This window comes from Lissotriton helveticus, chromosome 3_1 (assembly GCF_964261635.1).
Source record: "Lissotriton helveticus chromosome 3_1, aLisHel1.1, whole genome shotgun sequence".
NCBI classification, from domain to species: Eukaryota; Metazoa; Chordata; class Amphibia; order Caudata; family Salamandridae; genus Lissotriton; species Lissotriton helveticus.
The window spans coordinates 1459185788-1459205503 of NC_136061.1; positions in this window are offsets into that span (position 1 = coordinate 1459185788).

Here is a 19716-nt window from a genome sequence, read left to right on the forward strand (position 1 = left end):
ACTTTACTTTATACTGAGTATTGAAATTGTGGCAATTCATTTCTCTTGTATGAGAAAGAAGACTGCTCAATAAATAACACCTTTTATTGAAAACGCCCGTCTCTCTTTTCTCTACACTCTGGTGAAACTAAGTATGCACACTTGACTGAGTGAAATAGCTGTCTATTGTTTTCACACGACTCTAGAGATACACTCTTATTCTGAGGGAGCAAAGTTGTCATGTTTTATTGTTGTCAGAAGCTTCTTGTCTATCCAGGGAGGTTAAACTCCTCCTTGTCTATTCGAGAAAGTTTCTAGTGACCTCTGAGCTAGCTGGCAAACCTTAAGTCTAATATAGTCAGTAGAGACCTAGTCGACCTCAGTCCTACGTCTACACTGCTGAATATATTATTCCAGTGCGCAGAGCCTATTGGGAATATAGGAACTACACTACAATACCTCACAACCTGGGCCTGCAAGCAGTGGAAACAACACTATTACAGTCTTCTAAGCCCTTAAATCTCCAAGTATTCCTCATGGAACTTCTTCAATTCACTCTTCTCCACAGCTACTTTAAATTTAAAGACAAATTCTACATCCAACTGTCTGGAGTAGCGATGGGAAATTGCGCGGCACCTGCCTACGCCAATTTATTCATGCATGGATACGAAACTGCCAACATTCTTACCATCCCGCATTGGAAAAACAACTTGAAATTTTATGGAAGATACATTGATGACATTTTCCTGATATGATCGGGTACAGAATCACAATTGGTTTCCGCCATTCAAACACTGAACGCTGTAAACGACAGAATACAATTCACTCACATGATCAGCCCCACAAGAATTTCGTTTCTTGATGTTGACATCCAATTAAAAAACAATGTTCTGGAAACATCCATTTACACCAAACCCACCGACCGTAACAATTTTCTTTACCATACCAGTTTTCACCAACCCAGCTTAAAAAGACACCTACCATTTTCACAACTATTAGGGGCCAAAAGAATTTCTTCTTCAATTGACAATTACAATCAAGACAGTAGAATGATCATATATTGAATCTTAAAAAGAGGCTACCCGGCTCAAATAGTCGAAACAGCGAACGACAGAGTAACCAAAATCGAACGGATTACCTTACTCAAGTCGAAAGTTACTAAACAAGCAACAGCAACACGCAGTGTGTTTGTATCAAAATTTTCGACAGCACGTAAAACCATTAAAAACATCATCAAAAATCACTGGCAAGTGTTACAACTAGAACCAGATTTCAATCAGATTTTCCAGCACCAACCAATATTCGCATACCAAAGATCCAAGAATCTTCAACAGATGTAAAAACCACGCCAAGAGGTACCGGAAGTTTATAAAGGCACGACCCCCTGACACAACTGTGTGAACTGTAACAGTATTATCCCTGGCAACATTGCTCTACACCCTTCCCAAGGGACAACGATTCGGTTGAAAGTGAACGCAACTTGCGATACCAGCAACGTGGTATATCTTTCAAAATGCCCATGCGGTCTCCCATACATGGGAAAAAGTGAACGCAAGATCAAAATAAGACTAACTGAACATCGTAGTAACATTCAAACAAAGAACTTGAAATCCAGCTTAGCAGTTCACTACACGCAACAAAATCATACACTCAGTCAAATTCGTTTCGAGATTCTGGAGGTTGTGAAAAAACCTACTGGTATTGACACCAAGAAATACCTCTTACAAAGAAAACTATTTTGGATTCATAAGATGCAAGCCATCTTTCCTAAAGGACTCAATGAAAGACTGGAATACAGTAGCTTCCTTTGATCTACTCTAAATGTACTTGTTCTGATCTAGCTTTCCTTTTTCTCTAATGGCAGCTTCCAATTTCCTTTTTCCTTTTTCTCTTTTTTCTTTTTTTCTTTTTGTCTTCTTTCCTTTTTTCTTTTCTTGTTATTTTTCCCTGGTTCCTTCTCTCTTTTTTCACCCCCTTTTTTCCAGATTCTTTATGCTCATGTTTATTCTATACTATCGCTACAGCTCCTTCCACATTTAACTCGTTTATTTCCTCTATTTCCACTGTTAATCCCATACTTATGCAGTTTGTTTCTTGAACACGTTCGTTATGTTTAATTCCTTTTTTATTCTTTCTTTTTATGTTCTACTTTTTACCATCCATTTTTTAGCTTGTTCTCTTCCTTCCTTCTCAGCCGTATTACCTTCTCTCCTTACACACACTCTTCCCTTATGATATGGCGCACGCCCATCTTCACTTTCGTCAGCCACCTGCACGGACTATGCCAGTTCTATTTCTATATCCTTGCTTTCGTTGCTCCGGCACTCTCACTACAGACCCTAATGCCACCCGCGGCGGGACGTTACATTTCCGATCTAAACCAGAACACTCGTTACTCTGGTAAGCTTACACTTCTTTCAGTGGTCAACTCTCTCAGCACTTTGCGAGTTGTGTAGTTATCACCCTTCCCAGATGACATTTATTGAGCACCCTTTTTTATTCACGTGCACTTCTCTTTAACCCCTCTTTTCACACACTAACACTGTCGGCATTTAATTGCGCTCCGGTTGAACCTTCCCTGCCCATTCTAGACACGACCTACCATGCTTAGTGCACCCCAGTGTATTTCCTGCACCCTATCGTTTTCGTATTCCAGCATGCTCCTACCCTTGCCCCACCATCACTTTTTTTCTCTCGTAACACGACCTTCTGTCCCCCTTTTTACACCAGCCTCGGCCTCCTGACCTATTCCACTGACACCCGGTTTGTCTTCCTCTCGATATTCAACCCCCTGAAGAAGAGCCACTCCGGCTCGAAAAGCATCGGGGTGAATATGTACTGTTTTGAAAATGAACTTTTCGTTTGAACATTGTTGGGCTACGTAAAATACGTTTGTGACAAAGAATCACGTTTGGAACAACGCATTCATGATTTGACACGTGGACACTTTGAATAAAATTGATGACTACCAAATATTTGCCTAGACGCATGAATCAAATTTGTTTATATTGATACTCTTGCTTTATTGGCATGCTCAAGAGCACCCATCTTTCCCTCGTAAGGTTCTTTTTGCTAGTATTTCTGTACTACGCCATGTGCTTAGGCCTTTAACATTAATTGTGCGTGCATGATATTATATATTTCTGTGTCACGAGCCCCTCCCATACCTCTATTCATATTCATCTTCCGGTCATAATCGTAATATTTTTTTCATCGATGTCACGGAACACTCCCAAGCCTCTTTTTATATAAATTGAGCGTGCATGAATTTGTGTCCTATTTTTTAGGTGTGTCATGTGCTTTTGGCTCTATTATAAATTAAACGTGCATCATGGTATTTCTTTCTTTATAACGTAGCCCTCCCACCCCTCAATGGTTTTAAATTTTGCATACATAATGGACATTTTTCTTTCTACGTCACGAAGTTCTCCAAGTCTCTTTTTTTATAAATTCAGCATGCATGAATTTCTTTTTCGTATTTCTCTACTACACAACGTGCGCAGGCATCCATTATTAATTGTGCGTGCATGATTGTACTTTTTTTTCTACGTCTCGAGGCCGCCCCAGGCCTGTATTCTTATTGATCTTCCTTTGTTGATCCTAATATTTCCTTCTGTGTCACGCACCACTCCCAGGCCTCTTTTTTTTAATAAATTGAGCGTCCATGAATTTCTGTGTCATATTTTTGAACAGTGTCACGTGCTTTGGAATCTGTTCTTTATATTGTATGTACATGATGAAATACTTTTCTGCAACACATGACCCTCCTACCCCTCAATGATTTTAGAGTGTCCTTACATAATTGAAATGTTTCTTTATAAATCACGAGATCCTATACACCTCTGATTTTTATAAATTGTGCATGCATGAATTTCTGTATTGTATTTTTGAAGAGTGTCAAGTGCTTTGGAATCTGTTCTTTTTATTGTTTGTACATTATGGTATACATTTCTGCAACACGTCACCCTCCTACCCCTCAACAGTTTTAAATTGTATATACATAGTATAAATGTTTCTTTCGGCGTCATGAGGTCCTCCAGACCTCTAATTTAAAAAAATCTCAGTGCATAAATTTCAGTTTCGTATCTTTAAACTGTCACGTGCTTTAGCCTGTATTGATATAAAGTGTGCGTTCATAATATTATTTTTTTTAATCCGTCACGTGGCCCTCCCAGCTCTGTTTTGCTTTATTTTTGTGGAATATATACTTTCTGGTTCATCGTTTTTCCCCCCTCCTAATTCACCCATTAGTTTTAATATTTATTACTGCGTCACGTGACACTCCCAAACCTGTATTCTTTAAAATGATGTGTACATGTTTGTAATAGTTACTGCTACCTCTTATGGCCCTCTCAGACCTCTATTTGAATTAATGTTTAAGAGTAGAATCGAGTAACGTTTAGAAGACTATGACAAATGTAAGATATTTTTAAAAGTTTTTCAATAAAACATTGTTCCTTTTCAAAATATATTCATTAATATTCACTTTTTCTAATACTTATAACTCTAAACAAATGTAATTGGGTTGTACTGTAAACCTATTAATGATTGCATTTTAACTCCACAGGTACCTTTTCAGAAAATGGACATTCTTCTTACTCCGACAAATACTGCCTGTCATTGGATACTTCTGGTAAGTGCAAGTTTTTAAACATTTATTAGTCCGTTTTCAAAGTTAATCTTGGAAAATATAACTGGTTGTAATAGTTTAAACAATCAAAATTGTTATTATCAAATAATTTAAAGGGTAATCTTTTTAAATAATTTTGTAATGTATCTAATGTAGACATCTGTACCGTAAAATGTAAACTCTCCATACTAAAAATCATATTTCTACAGTATTTTTTATACACTTCCAAACCTTTAACAAAGACAATGGGTCATGATTCACGAAGTAAGAAAATTCAGACCTATCAAGAGTTTTCATTAAATTGAAGGTAATTTTTCCCTACAAAAAATGTTCCTTACCTCTTTATTATTTATTATATTGCATGCGGGACGCGCTCTGAGTCACCTCTTCATCCTACCTGCTGCCACCAGTCACCGCCGTGAGGGGAACGGCTAACGGGGGACCCTCTGCTATTTACAACTGCTCCTTGCACCTGGTCTCGTGTTCCTGTGCCAGCAGTCCCCGTGCCTACATCTCCCAGGGGGCTGCGAGAGGTACTTCATCGGAGGGCACCAGAGGCCTTTAAAGCCGGCCCGGCCCTCCCGCAGCGCAGGACGCGCGCGGTCGTGCCCGGGCAAAGCCCGGGCCAAGGGCGGGCCCGTTCCGCGCCCGTCCCACGACAGGAAGAGGCAGGGCAGGGACCCCCCCTTTAACTTCTGGAAAGCGAGAATTCACACATAATGACTGAAGGACAAAAGGTACTGTGGGGATCTGGAAGGGGTTTGCAGTCCTAAAATCATGTTCACTATCCCTTCGTGTTGAGTTGTTTTAACAAAGTCCCCCCCCCAGGGTCCTAAGTTGCGCATGAGAGTCTGACTCCAGAAGTTTGCTGTAAGAATGGGTAAAAGGAAGACTATGGAGTGGGGAGCACTGTCCGTACATGCTAAAAAAGGGAAAAAGGCAAAAAATGCACCACATGCGGCCACCAACTGCGTCCTCACAAGTATCAAAGCCATTGTCAGTGAATGCAAGGATGTTTTAGTGGGGAATTCCAGTAATAATGCATTGGAAAATTCTGACCCCCTCATTGAGGTTTTAAAGCAGCATCGGAAGAAAGTGATCCCTGCAATGTTTAATAGGAAATCTCCATTTACCCCCCCCTATCTGCGAAGTCCATAGTTCCCTTGAAGGCCCCACTGAGACAGGCCCCATAGAAACATCAATTGGGATTAAAATCCCTAACAAGATATTAGAGAACACAAACCAGGGGGTCTCGCATGAGGCACGATGTGAGGAAGGTATTAATTGTTCCAACAGATTTGCTGTTCTAGAAGGGGAATCAGAAGATCTAATTGATGTCTTAGAACAAGGCAACATGGAACTAGAGTCAAGTAGCGATGGACTTATGGTATGCCCTAAATGCCTCTACTTTAACAGGATACTATTGCAGAAAATGGGAAATCTGGAGAGGGAACTGGCCTTCATAAACAAAAACGCTGAAGGAGCTAACACAGAAAGGGGAAGGGCATAGGGCTAAAGATCCCCAATCCCTAACACCCACCACGCTGGCCATAGCAACAAAAATAAGGGAAACTACACTTTCTAACCCTATGATAGGAGGGGGGTCTTTACTGAGTGGGACTCCAGTTCAAAGGCCACTTGGCAAGATCACTACTGCTGGGCAGCCCAACCTCAATTCCTAAGCAGAAATTACGAAACCACGGGGAGTGACACCTAAGAATATGGATCCCCACCCATAGACACCAGTTGCACGACCCTGCCTCAAAAAAGAAAGAGTGTTTGTGACGCCTCGGGCATCCTATCAAACAACATCATCCCCAGAAATTCAACATCTATTGTATACATGACCAAGGTTCCAAAGCTTAGTAGGAGCGCTGGCCATGAAAGCAGTGAATCCATCCAGAACAAAGCAATTCATTGGCTCCGCCATGTGAGGGGGTGTAGATCAATTATCAGGGAAGACATGATTAGCGTAAAAAGATTGTCTATGTTTAGTTCCCATACAGATTGCATTGAATTACAGCTATGCAACTCAGTAATTGCGGATAACTTAGTGGCCCTTGAGTATCGGACGTGCCCCCATAAGCAATCCTATATTCAAATTAGACGCATTCCACTTTGGCCTATAGATAGGAATCCGGATGACTCTGATCTCAATAGAATAGATTGACTAACCAAGGATAATCACTCGAATCACCTATCAGAAATGCATAATATGGGTGAGTTCGAGAAGTTGACTCACGCAATCAGTGTAACCCCAAGTCCCCCTAGCAGGGAAGTAACAGGTCGGGACATTCAGGGTCCACTCAGGGTAGAGGAAGATAAATGAAGGGTGATCCAGCTCCTCTCCTGGAACATTGCAGGCCTACAAAAAAACTGGCGATTCAAGAATGGAATGATTTCATCAATAAGTATGAGGTCTGCATGTTCCAGGAGACTTGGAGCATGATCCCCTTATACAAGTCTGGGTACACCACCTACTTCATCCCGGTGACAAACTCAGGGAAGGGCCGGACATCGGGGGGGGGGCTTCATATTTGGGTCAACGTTGCTCTGAACTGGGATATTACTGAGAATAATTCACCCTTGGATGACATCTTACATTTATCAATTAAAGGTCCTCACAATGGCAATAATGTGGAGCTGCTTAATGTGTACGCTAGAGGAACCCCTGGGGCACAAATCTCAGCCACTATAGGATCTCTAGAAACAACACTAGCCGGTATTTCCCCCAGTCCAACATTATTGTGGAAGGATATTTAAATTGCACATACGAACCTTAAAGTGAGGAAGACTTTTTGGGAACTAATGAAGATGATGTGAGACAGTCCATCCCTACACTGAGTTTGGTGCCAATTAGGAAATGGTCACCCAGGGTGATTCAAATCAATGCCCTAACATTAGAATATAATTTACGAGCACTGAATGGCAGGACAATCTCTGATCCAAAAGGGGCCATGACATATAACAGACTTAGTGGCCCCTCGCGCATTGATTATATTTTGCTCGATACACGCCTATGGGGGAACCTAGTGGACATGGAGGTTAAGCAATCGCAGGACAGCAATCACAACCCGCTATGCATGAAAATTAGATGGGGAAGCATTGGAAAAGTACCTAATGCCCCATTATTAATAACAAAAGAGGTAGTCCCATCTAACTGCATTCGCAGATTGAAATGGTGTAAGGTTGGATGTCAGGAAGATGTATTAACCAGTATTAGAGAGCTAGTAGAATTGAAGAGTATAGAACTCCCATCAACCAACACTGCCCAGGGAAACAAGCAGGGTTTCCAATTGAGTGAATTCTACAGGAGCACAATAGCGAAGTTTGGTTCGTTCTTTATCGCCAGGAAGTCCAGGGGGCATAAAAGTAAAATAGCTAAATGTGGCAACCTATGGTACACGGCCCTGTGCACAAAAAAGAGAAAGGCCATAACCACAGCCCTGTGTAAAAAAGATGCTGCAGCGGTAAGGGTGGCTAGAAGGAGTATAATAATGCTAAGAACTAGCAAAGCGGGACTGGGAGGAACAACATTGGCAGGAACTCAAAATTGCGGCCCAGTCAAAAGATTCAACCTTATTTTGGAAATTAATAAACAAACTTAACAGAAGGGGAGTAGATCCCATTCCAAATCACATAACTGAACAGCAATGGTATTCTAATTTTTTTAAATTGTACTGTGGCGAGGTAGAACCAGAGCAAACGCAAGGTGCCCAAACAGAACCAGGCTTAGAGAACTCCGCAACAGCAAAACCCTTCACAATCCAAGAGGTACAACTGGCTATTAAGAACATAGCCCCGGGTAAGGCCGCAGGTCCGGATGGTTTGCCGGGCGATTTGCTCTTACATGATCCTATGCTGTGGGCCACCTTCATCGCTCTTCTAATGAATTTGATTGTACATGGTCAATTTATCCCTGAATCATGGAAGGGTGCTGAAGTTGTAACAATATTCAAGAAAGGTGCTAGAGAGGACCCGGCCAACTACAGGCCGATTAGTTTAATCGATGTAGTCCAGAAGGTAGTGGGCAGGGTCATCACCTCTAGAATAGGCTCTTGGCTGGATGAAGGGAACATTCTGACGCATTTCCAGGCAGGATTTAGGCAGAAGGTCAGCGCGATGGACCAGGTTTTCAGATTCTTTGCTGTTTACTGGAAAACTGTGTCCACCGGTAAAGGCAGTCTTTACTTGGCCTTTATAGATTTAAAGACTGCCTTCGACCTGGTGCCCCGCGGCAAGCTTTGGCAGGTGTTACAGGATATGGGCCTTCCGAGCTATCTCCTCGAGTTTACCAAGAGACTACACGGGGGTAATTATACTAAAATCAGATGGGGGAGTCAGGGTCAGTTGATAGGGAGGGTACCCGTGAATAGGGGAGTTCGCCAGGGCTGTGTGATGGCTCCAACTTTGTTCTCTCTCTTTGTTAATGGGGTGGTAGACCATTTGAGAGAGGACCCAGCCAACGCCCCAGTCCTGGCAGGGGAAAAAACACCCACCCTGCTCTTCGCAGATGATACCCTCCTGATGTCCAAAACCCCCGTGGGCCTCCTGAAACTGCTGGACAGGTTTAGCTCGTTCTGTGAAGAACGCGGACTAACCATTAATACCTCCAACACAAAGTTAATGGCATTGTCATCGTCAAAAAAATCAAGGAGGATCAGTATTACCCTTAACGGGTCCCCGTTAGAGGTGGTTGATGCATTTGACTACTTGGGAGTCAGGGTTAATAACAGAATGAAATGGAACTCCCATGTTGCCAAAATGCTCCTCAACCACTAAAGAGTTGCAGGAGCAATTTTACAAGATCAGCGGAGCTCCATTAGTAGACCCATAGCCCCGGCCCTTGCGGTGTATGAAGGGAAGGCACTGGCCTCAGCAGTGTATGGTTCAGAATTGTGAGGGTTCGAGAATACCACGGACTTGGTCAGAGCCGAGAATAAGTTCTTGAGAGATTTGGTTTCCCTCCCAGTTTCAACCCCCTTAAAACCCCTCCTTCACGACATGGGCAAACGTTCAATCAAAGACATAGTTCGCCTTTGCCCATTACTGTTTTGGGTGCGCCTGAGAAGGACTCCCGAACTGGCAAACTACGCAGCAGTGCTTGACGAACTTATCAATTTGAATAGCTGAAGGAAGATTGTGTGGCTGAGCAAATTGAGACAGTTGGTCATAAACCTGGGGATGGGGGATTCCTGGGCGACCCAATCCCCACCTCCCAAACAAATTGTCAAGAAAATGTATTGGGAGTGTGTACAGGCAGGAATTACATGGCTCCAACTGGGGGCCTTTAACTGACCAATTTCTGGAGCACAAACCTGTTAGGAAGCTTGCACCTTTCTTAGACTTTATTCAAAACCTAAGAGATAGATCACTCTACTTAAAATTGAGGTACGGGACACTCCCTCTAAATGAATTTACTGAGAGTTGGAAAAAGTTATGGTCCTACCAAGCTACCTGTCCAGGTTGTCCATGCCCTAGAGAGTCTGTACCACATTTTTTGTTTGCATGTAAAGCTTACAGGGGAGTTAGAAGTAGATGGCTGAAACCGCTATGCAAAGAGTTGGGTGTCAGGCAATATAGGATGGCCTTACGCATCCTCACAACAGATACTACATCTCTGACCATTGTATGTGGGGTTGCAAAGTATATAGGAAAGGCTTGGCAGATCCGTACAAAGCTGATAAAGAATAATATGTCTTAGATAACTGAAGTCTAGCTAGATTATTGTACGAGAGCACATTCCCGTAGCACTTTAGGCCTTTTGGGTTCTTTTTATTGTATATAAGTAGTTTTAACGTATTTATTGGTTGTAAACTGAATATATGAATTTTATGGTTTGTTTTTAAGATTGAAAATGTACTTACTTTTATGATACATTTTTATCGAATAAAGTACTACAACAATTATATTGCACAAATATAAATTTGCCAATATAATTTCTCTTTATGAAATTTTAAAAAGAAAACTATTAAACATAACCATTCGTATCTGTCTAAAGGATTTCCATACAACAATTGAAGCGTCACGCCCATCACCAATGACAGTTACTCATCTTAATAGTTTACTTCTTTAAAATACTCGTATATAGCAAAAAGGGTTTTCAAGGATAACATTTTTGAACATCTACCAAACTAATCTATAGTGCCTGTCGGAACCATATTGCTATTTGCATATCATTTTGTCTTACCACTACTATGGTCCTAACACAGTTGCTGTCAAACCTATGATTGGTTTTCAACCCCAATACAAATAATTATTATTGTTTTGAATAGTTGCCACAGTCCCATTGTGTTGATTTCAAAACACTTGCAACATCCACAATAATTTGCAAATTAACTTTCCAATGGTTAGCATTGCTATTATGATGCGCTTATATACATCTTTTTTACATTTATAGTCTGTTGAAAACAACCAGAAAATTTCAGCAATTTCTACAGAAAATTTTATGGTAAGGATCTTTTCTAAGTTGCCTCCACTATGTTCGAAAGCTGGCTATGCACCGTCAGGGATGTGGAACTCCTATAGCCCGATGCACAGGACATATTGGTTGGGATCAACGTCAACAAGTTTTCATATGTATTATATCCTTGGAACAAGTAGGCCCAACTCCCAGCAGCACAAAACCTTTGCCCACCAGTTAGCAGTACCACATAATAGGTCAGTGAAGACCACTGTCTGCAGTTAACGTAATATGTTTGCCCATATGTTATCGCTTTTCAAACCTGCATTTATGCTTCATTAATTGAATGCCTTTAATTTTCAGCTGGACACTCTAAGTAAATGTTGTAAGCTCTCACTGCACTACTGTCAGTGCCTACAGTATAGAAAAGCATACAGCTCTGAAACCCGTCTGGCCCACGTATACTTATCAGGAACTCTTGCACCACTCTTGGGGCCAGGGCTATCAAAAAATCACATTTACTTTGTCCTTGGAACAAGTAGTCCCATCCCCTGCAGCACAAACCCTTCAGCTGCCAATTTTCAATAAAACGTTCTGGAGCAGCAATGGGAACAGTCTGATGCAGAGGTAATATTTGTGTCCATATGTTAATGACCTTCCACCACATTGATCCAAACTCATTATTATTAGAGTGAGTGTTCAAAATAAATGTTGTAAGCTGAGACTACACTACTGGCAGCTTTTCTAGTAAAAAAAAGTGTACACACATTTGCAAAGTTTACTACTATGAGTCTATGTTTCCTGCTCCCAGAATGCTCTGCAATTTGATGCAAATAATTGCAGAAGCTTAAAAGCAAGATTGATGATTCTTCCCTTTCAAACTAAAATGCTCATAAAAAAGAGAAAGCAGGAACAAAAACATTTTGCTAAACTACTATAAAATTTCACTTACCATTTTTTTTGCAGAATCTTTTAGTTAAATGTTGATCCATACTATTGCTCAAAAATGTCATTATGGAAAATCTCTAACTAGTTTCAAAAAGAGTATGGAAAACAAAATTAAACAAACATTAGCAAAGGCAGTAACTCTAAAATTGACGGTCAGCTTTTTAATTTTGTCACTGCGTGACTTCTTTTGGCATCCTGTTACTAAAACGTTATTGCAGTGGAAACTGCTGTGCCCTCACCGTTAAAACAAACTTTGGCAAAACCCAAAAATATTTTTGGATTTAAAAAGCACAAACTTCCACAGTAGTTACTGGCACTGAACAAAACTACTTTGTGTGCCGATATCCAGATTATGATACCCCATATTCTGACCCTAGAACTATGTTTACCATATAAATACTTATAACATTTTTATTTCAACAACCTATTCATCTTTAAATCATGCAATATTAATTACAACTTACTTTGCACTTTCTTTTCAGCAGGCCCAATGTTTCGAATGCAGCAGATGACCACCTTCAATCCATAAAAGGAAATGTATATACTTAGTTGTTACTGCCTATATATGTAAAAAAAAATCTTTTTGTTCAATCTATACACACCTTTTGCAATAGGACTATGAAATAGTGGTGTAAAAATATCATTCATTCTATTGTCAGATACCTACCTTGGTGACAGTGAAATTACCACTACTTTTTAGACTACCATCGAACAATATTGTGTAGAGGAGCAGTGTTGCTTCTTGACCTTCAAAGAGGAACATTTAAATGTATATTTCAACAGGTACACAAAATTATTGCTGAATTTCAAAAAGAAAATTAAGTATCAATGTTACAGGAACTCTGCTTCAACTCTAAAAAGATTACTATCTCAAGCTTTTGCAATCCTGAATGCTACGTTTTCTTTGAGACGATGCCCATGCATAACCATGCTAAGTTTTCTTTAGCTCCATGAACACATGTAGTGTAACCTAACAAACACTTTAAAATGCTACCCTCTCACTAGTTCTAAAGGCGGATTTAGAATTCAACAGTTCTTCACAAAATAGAATTTGACGTCACTAAGTACAAAGTGTTCCTGTATTCTGAAAGCTCTAATGTGTCCCTTACAGATTCCAGCAAAGTCCACACACATACTAACTGAAACAAACCAACCATTAGTAACCTGTTAATTTTACCAAACAACTCTTTCAAGGTGTGATCAATCCAAAAAATCCTCCTTTGGCACAGCAAATATAGTGCAACACTTAAACAACTTGCACCCCAACAACTTAGCTTCACTGCAACACAGAGATTGCAGAACAACCAACTTCCTGCTGCATCAAGCACATCAACTACTGAAACAGCATCTTCAGCAAACAGTCCATACTCACATATTGTTCTTCAATTTGGTAAACTTAAATTTCTATGCATTTATTGCGAATAACTTTTATGTTACGCAAAAAAATCTATCAACCTCATCAAAAACAACAAACAGAAGCGTCACTGTCCTTAACATTAGTTTTTAGACATTTAATACACTTTTTTGTTATAAAAACTACCCCGTCCAAAGGGAGTGGAAAATGTACACACTTGCTGCCTTTCTTGGCTGGAGTTATGAATTATTCTAAAATGAATTCAAATTCAAAATGCAGACCCTTTATTCAGCCTTCGTGCTAACTACAAACTGTGAATACCAGTGAGTAATTTGCATACTTGGGTCCTTTCTTTCATCCTTTCTACCGCACAGTGACTGTACTTTCTGGACTGTTTGCTTAGATGTGATACCCATTTCTCAGGCTTCCACTGCGGAATCCGATGCACAGTCTATGTAATGGACTGGAAAACCAAACACCCACTTCCTTTACAAAGCAGTGGGTAGTTTGCAAGTCTGTTGCCTTTCTTAATTTTCACCTTATCATGCATCCACTAGCACAAACACACCCACCTGCTGCCTTTCTTGACTATCTGTGCCAACTATTATTCTAATTATTCTAATTCAAAGTAGAGACCCTGAAAAGGGTCGGGTGTTCTTATTTTTAAACTCTACGGCCCACAGTGGGAACTTAGTACACTTGCTTTGCTTCCTTAGATGTGGTAGTCATTTCTCAGCCTCCCACTGCAGAATACGACACCCTCTCTGTATAATAAAAGAGATATCAAAAGATCCACTTCCCTGACAAGGCAGAGAGTAGATTGCATATCTGCAGCCTTTCTTATTTTTCACCTAATTCATCTTCTACTCGATCTAGACACCATCCACACGTACACACACTTACTTGCTGCCTTTTTTGGCTGGGATTATCAATTATTCTTCAATTTCATATTCTAATTCAAACACAAATCCCGATATCGAGCCTTTTTGTTGTAACTACTTCCCCAAGTAAACACTAGGTAATTTGCACTTTTGCAGGCAATAACAATATTGGAAAATTTAATTAAAAATGTTGTAGCTGGTCAAGTTTCAATGTCAGGAAGAACTTTTGTAACTGTTGCAATTATTTTTCATAGTGGACCTTCTACAACTTCTGGACATTACACTGTTTATTTAAAATCACTGAAAGCTTGGATACATTGCAATGATAGGCAATTAGTTTATAAGCAACATTTGCCTAAAGAGTTATCAAAACCTTATCTAATATTTTCTAGTAACTACTACCCATGAATGGCAGTGGGTAATTTGTACACTTGCATCCTTTTTTGTGTCCTTTCTACCGCACAGTGTGTGTACTTTGTGCACTCGCTAAACTCCTTAGATGAGATACCCATTTCTCAGGCTCTCACTGCACAATCCGACGCACAGTCTGTGTAATGGACTGGAAAACCAAACACCCACTTTCTTTACAAAGCAGTGGGTAGTTTGTGCGTCTCCTCTATTTCTTATTTTTCACTTTTTTATGTTCCACTTAATCAACACATCATGTACACACACACACACCTACTTTATACCTTTCTTTGCTATGGTTAACTAATATTCTATTTCATATCCATATTCAAAATGCAGGCCGTTTATCGAACCTTTTTATTGTAGCTACTACCGCGGCCAAAGACAGTGGGAAGCTTGCACACTTACTGCCTTTCTTGCCTGGGATTATCAATTATTCTTCAATTTCATATTCTGATTCAAAGTCCTTTTTCAAGTCTTTTTGTTGTAGCTACTACCCCAGCCGAAAGCAGTAGGAAATATGCACACTTGCTGCCTTTCTTTCCTAGGGTTATCAAATACTCTTGAATTTCAAATTATGATTCAAACTCATGTCCCTTTATCAAGCCTTTTTCGTGTAGATATTGCATGGCCAGAAGGCAGTGGGAAATTTGCGCACTTGCTACCTTTCTTAAGTGGGCTAATCAATTATTCCTCTTAAAATTCAAAGTGCAGGCACTTTATTGAACCTTCTTCGTAAGTACTACCCATTAATGTCAGTGGGTAATTTGTACACTTGCATCCTTTTCTGCGTCCTTTCTACCGCACAGTGTGTGTACTTTGTGCACTCGCTAAACTCCTTAGATGAGATACCCATTTCTCAGGCTCCCACTGCACAATCCGACGCACAGTCTGTGTAATGGACTGGAAAAACAAACACCCACTTTCTTTACAAAGCAGTGGGTAGTTTGTGCGTCTGCTCTCTTTCTTATTTTTTACCTTTTTATCTTCCACTTAATCAACACATCATGTACACGCACAGACACCTACTTTCTACCTTTCTTTGCTGTGGTTAACTAATATTCTATTTCATATCCATATTCAAAATGCAGGCCGTTTATTGAACCTTTTTATTGTAGCTACTACCGTGGCCAAAGACAGTAGGAAGATTGCACACTTACTGCATTTCTTGCCTGGGATTATCAATTATTCTTCAATTTCATATTCTGATTCAAAGTCCTTTTTCAAATCTTTTTGTTGTAGCTACTACCCCATCCGAAAGCAGTAGGAAATTTGCACACTTGCTGCCTTTCTTTCCTAGGGTTATCAAATACTCTTGAATTTCAAATTCTAATTCAAACTCATGTCCCTTTATCAAGCCTTTTTCATGTAGATATTGCACGGCCAGAAGGCAGTGGGAAATTTGCACACTTGCTACCTTTCTTAAGTGGGCTTTTCCATTATTCCTCTTAAAATTCAAAGTGTAGGCCCTTTATTAGGCCTTTTTGGTAACTGTTACTCGTCAATGAGTAGGTAATTTGCGCACTTCCTACCATTCATGTATAATAAAAAGCTTATCAAAAGTCTACCAATATTAAAAAAGAGCCACTATGGTCTATGTTTATGAAATCTACTGCTTCTTATCCTAATTCAAAGTACAGACACTTTATTGATCCTTCGTGGTAACTACTACACATGAATTGCAGTGGATAATTTCCACACTTGCATCTTTCTTATTTTTTCACATTATTCATCTTCCACTCATTAAACACATCATCTACACATACACACACCCACCTGCTGCCTTTCTTGACTATCTGTGCCAACTATTATTCTAATTATTCTAATTCAAAGTAGAGACCCTAAAAAGGGTCGGGTGTTCTTATTTTTAAACTCTACGGCCCACAGTGGGAACTTAGTACACTTGCTTTGCTTCCTTAGATGTGGTAGTCATTTCTCAGCCTCCCACTGCAGAATACGACACCCTCTCTGTATAATAAAAGAGATATCAAAAGATCCACTTCCCTGACAAGGCAGAGAGTAGATTGCATATCTGCAGCCTTTCTTATTTTTCACCTAATTCATCTTCTACTCGATCTAGACACCATCCACACGTACACACACTTACTTGCTGCCTTTTTTGGCTGGGATTATCAATTATTCTTCAATTTCATATTCTAATTCAAACACAAATCCCGATATCAAGCCTTTTTGTTGTAACTACTTCCCCAAGTAAACACTAGGTAATTTGCACTTTTGCAGCCAATAACAATATTGGAAAATTTAATTAAAAATGTTGTAGCTGGTCAAGTTTCAATGTCAGGAAGAACTTTTGTAACTGTTGCAATTATTTTTCATAATGGACCTTCTACAACTTCTGGACATTACACTGTTTATTTAAAATCACTGAAAGCTTGGATACATTGCAATGATAGGCAATTAGTTTATAAGCAACATTTGCCTAAAGAGTTATCAAAACCTTATCTAATATTTTCTAGTAACTACTACCCATGAATGGCAGTGGGTAATTTGTACACTTGCATCCTTTTTTGTGTCCTTTCTACCGCACAGTGTGTGTACTTTGTGCACTCGCTAAACTCCTTAGATGAGATACCCATTTCTCAGGCTCGCACTGCACAATCCGATGCACAGTCTGTGTAATGGACTGGAAAACCAAACACCCACTTTCTTTACAAAGCAGTGGGTAGTTTGTGCGTCTCCTCTATTTCTTATTTTTCACTTTTTTATGTTCCACTTAATCAACACATCATGTACACACACACACACCTACTTTATACCTTTCTTTGCTATGGTTAACTAATATTCTATTTCATATCCCCATGGAAAGCATGGAACGCCCTTCCGCTCCACCTCAGACAGACAACATCGCTCCCCATCTTCGCAAGAAACCTCAAAACCTGGCTCTTCGACAGACCCCCTCCTTGATGGAATGGAACCTGCACCCCTCAACCCCCCCCCACCCCTAGCGCCTTGAGACCCTTACAGGTGAGTAGTCGCGCTTTAACAAACTCCTGATTGATTGATATCCATATTCAAAATGCAGGCCGTTTATCGAACCTTTTTATTGTAGCTACTACCGCGGCCAAAGACAGTGGGAAGTTTGCACACTTACTGCCTTTCTTGCCTGGGATTATCAATTATTTTTCAATTTCATATTCTGATTCAAAGTCCTTTTTCAAGTCTTTTTGTTGTAGCTACTACCCCAGCCGAAAGCAGTAGGAAATTTGCACACTTGCTGCCTTTCTTTCCTAGGGTTATCAAATACTCTTGAATTTCAAATTATGATTCATACTCATGTCCCTTTATCAAGCCTTTTTCGTGTAGATATTGCATGGCCAGAAGGCAGTGGGAAATTTGCGCACTTGCTACCTTTCTTAAGTGGGCTAATCAATTATTCCTCTTAAAATTCAAAGTGCAGGCACTTTATTGAACCTTCTTCGTAAGTACTACCCATTAATGTCAGTGGATAATTTGTACACTTGCATCCTTTTCTGCGTCCTTTCTACCGCACAGTGTGTGTACTTTGTGCACCCGCTAAACTCCTTAGATGAGATACCCATTTCTCAGGCTCCCACTGCACAATCCGACGCACAGTCTGTGTAATGGACTGGAAAAACAAACACCCACTTTCTTTACAAAGCAGTGGGTAGTTTGTGCGTCTGCTCTCTTTCTTATTTTTTACCTTTTTATCTTCCACTTAATCAACACATCATGTACACGCACAGACACCTACTTTCTACCTTTCTTTGCTGTGGTTAACTAATATTCTATTTCATATCCATATTCAAAATGCAGGCCGTTTATTGAACCTTTTTATTGTAGCTACTACCGTGGCCAAAGACAGTAGGAAGATTGCACACTTACTGCCTTTCTTGCCTGGGATTATCAATTATTCTTAAATTTCATATTCTGATTCAAAGTCCTTTTTCAAATCTTTTTGTTGTAGCTACTACCCCATCCGAAAGCAGTAGGAAATTTGCACACTTGCTGCCTTTCTTTCCTAGGGTTATCAAATACTCTTGAATTTCAAATTCTAATTCAAACTCATGTCCCTTTATCAAGCCTTTTTCGTGTAGATATTGCACGGCCAGAAGGCAGTGGGAAATTTGCACACTTGCTACCTTTCTTAAGTGGGCTTATCCATTATTCCTCTTAAAATTCAAAGTGTAGGCCCTTTATTAGGCCTTTTTGGTAACTGTTACTCGTCAATGAGTAGGTAATTTGCGCACTTCCTACCATTCATGTATAATAAAAAGCTTATCAAAAGTCTACCAATATTAAAAAAGAGCCACTATGGTCTATGTTTATCAAATCTACTGCTTCTTATCCTAATTCAAAGTACAGACACTTTATTGACCCTTCGTGGTAACTACTACACATCAATTGCAGTGGATAATTTCCACACTTGCATCTTTCTTATTTTTTCACATTATTCATCTTCCACTCATTAAACACATCATCTACACATACACACACCTACTTGCAGCCTCTATTGGCTACGGTTATCAACTATTCTTCTATTTCATATCCGTATTCAAAGAAACGGCCCTTTATCAAACCTTATTGTTGTAGCTACTAACCCAGGCGATAGCAGTGCAAAATTTGCACACTTCCTCCCTTTCTTGACTGACATTATCAAATACTCTTCGATTTCATATTATGATTCAAACTCATGTCCCTTTATCAAACCTTTTTCATGTAGATATGTAACGTCCAGAAGGCAGTGAGAAATTTGCACAGTTGCTGCCTTTCTTAGCTGTGCTAATCAACTATTTTTCTTCAAATTGGAATTCAAAGTGCAGGCCCTTTATTGAGCCTTCTTCATAACAATTACTCATCAATGGCAGTGGGTAATTTCCACACTTCCTGCCATTCCTGTATAATAAAAAGCTTAATAAAAATCTACCAGTATTAAAAAAGAGCCAGTATGATCTACGGTTAACAAATTATACTGTGTCCTTAGGTTCTGTTATCTGTGACTAAATAGCTTTCATCAATCTTTCTGTCAAAAACTGCCTTCAATCTACACTACAGACAGCTGGGTTCACAACTTGAATTCAGCTTTCCTTCTACATTAAGGACAACATTGTATTCAGCCTTGCTTTCCTTAAGG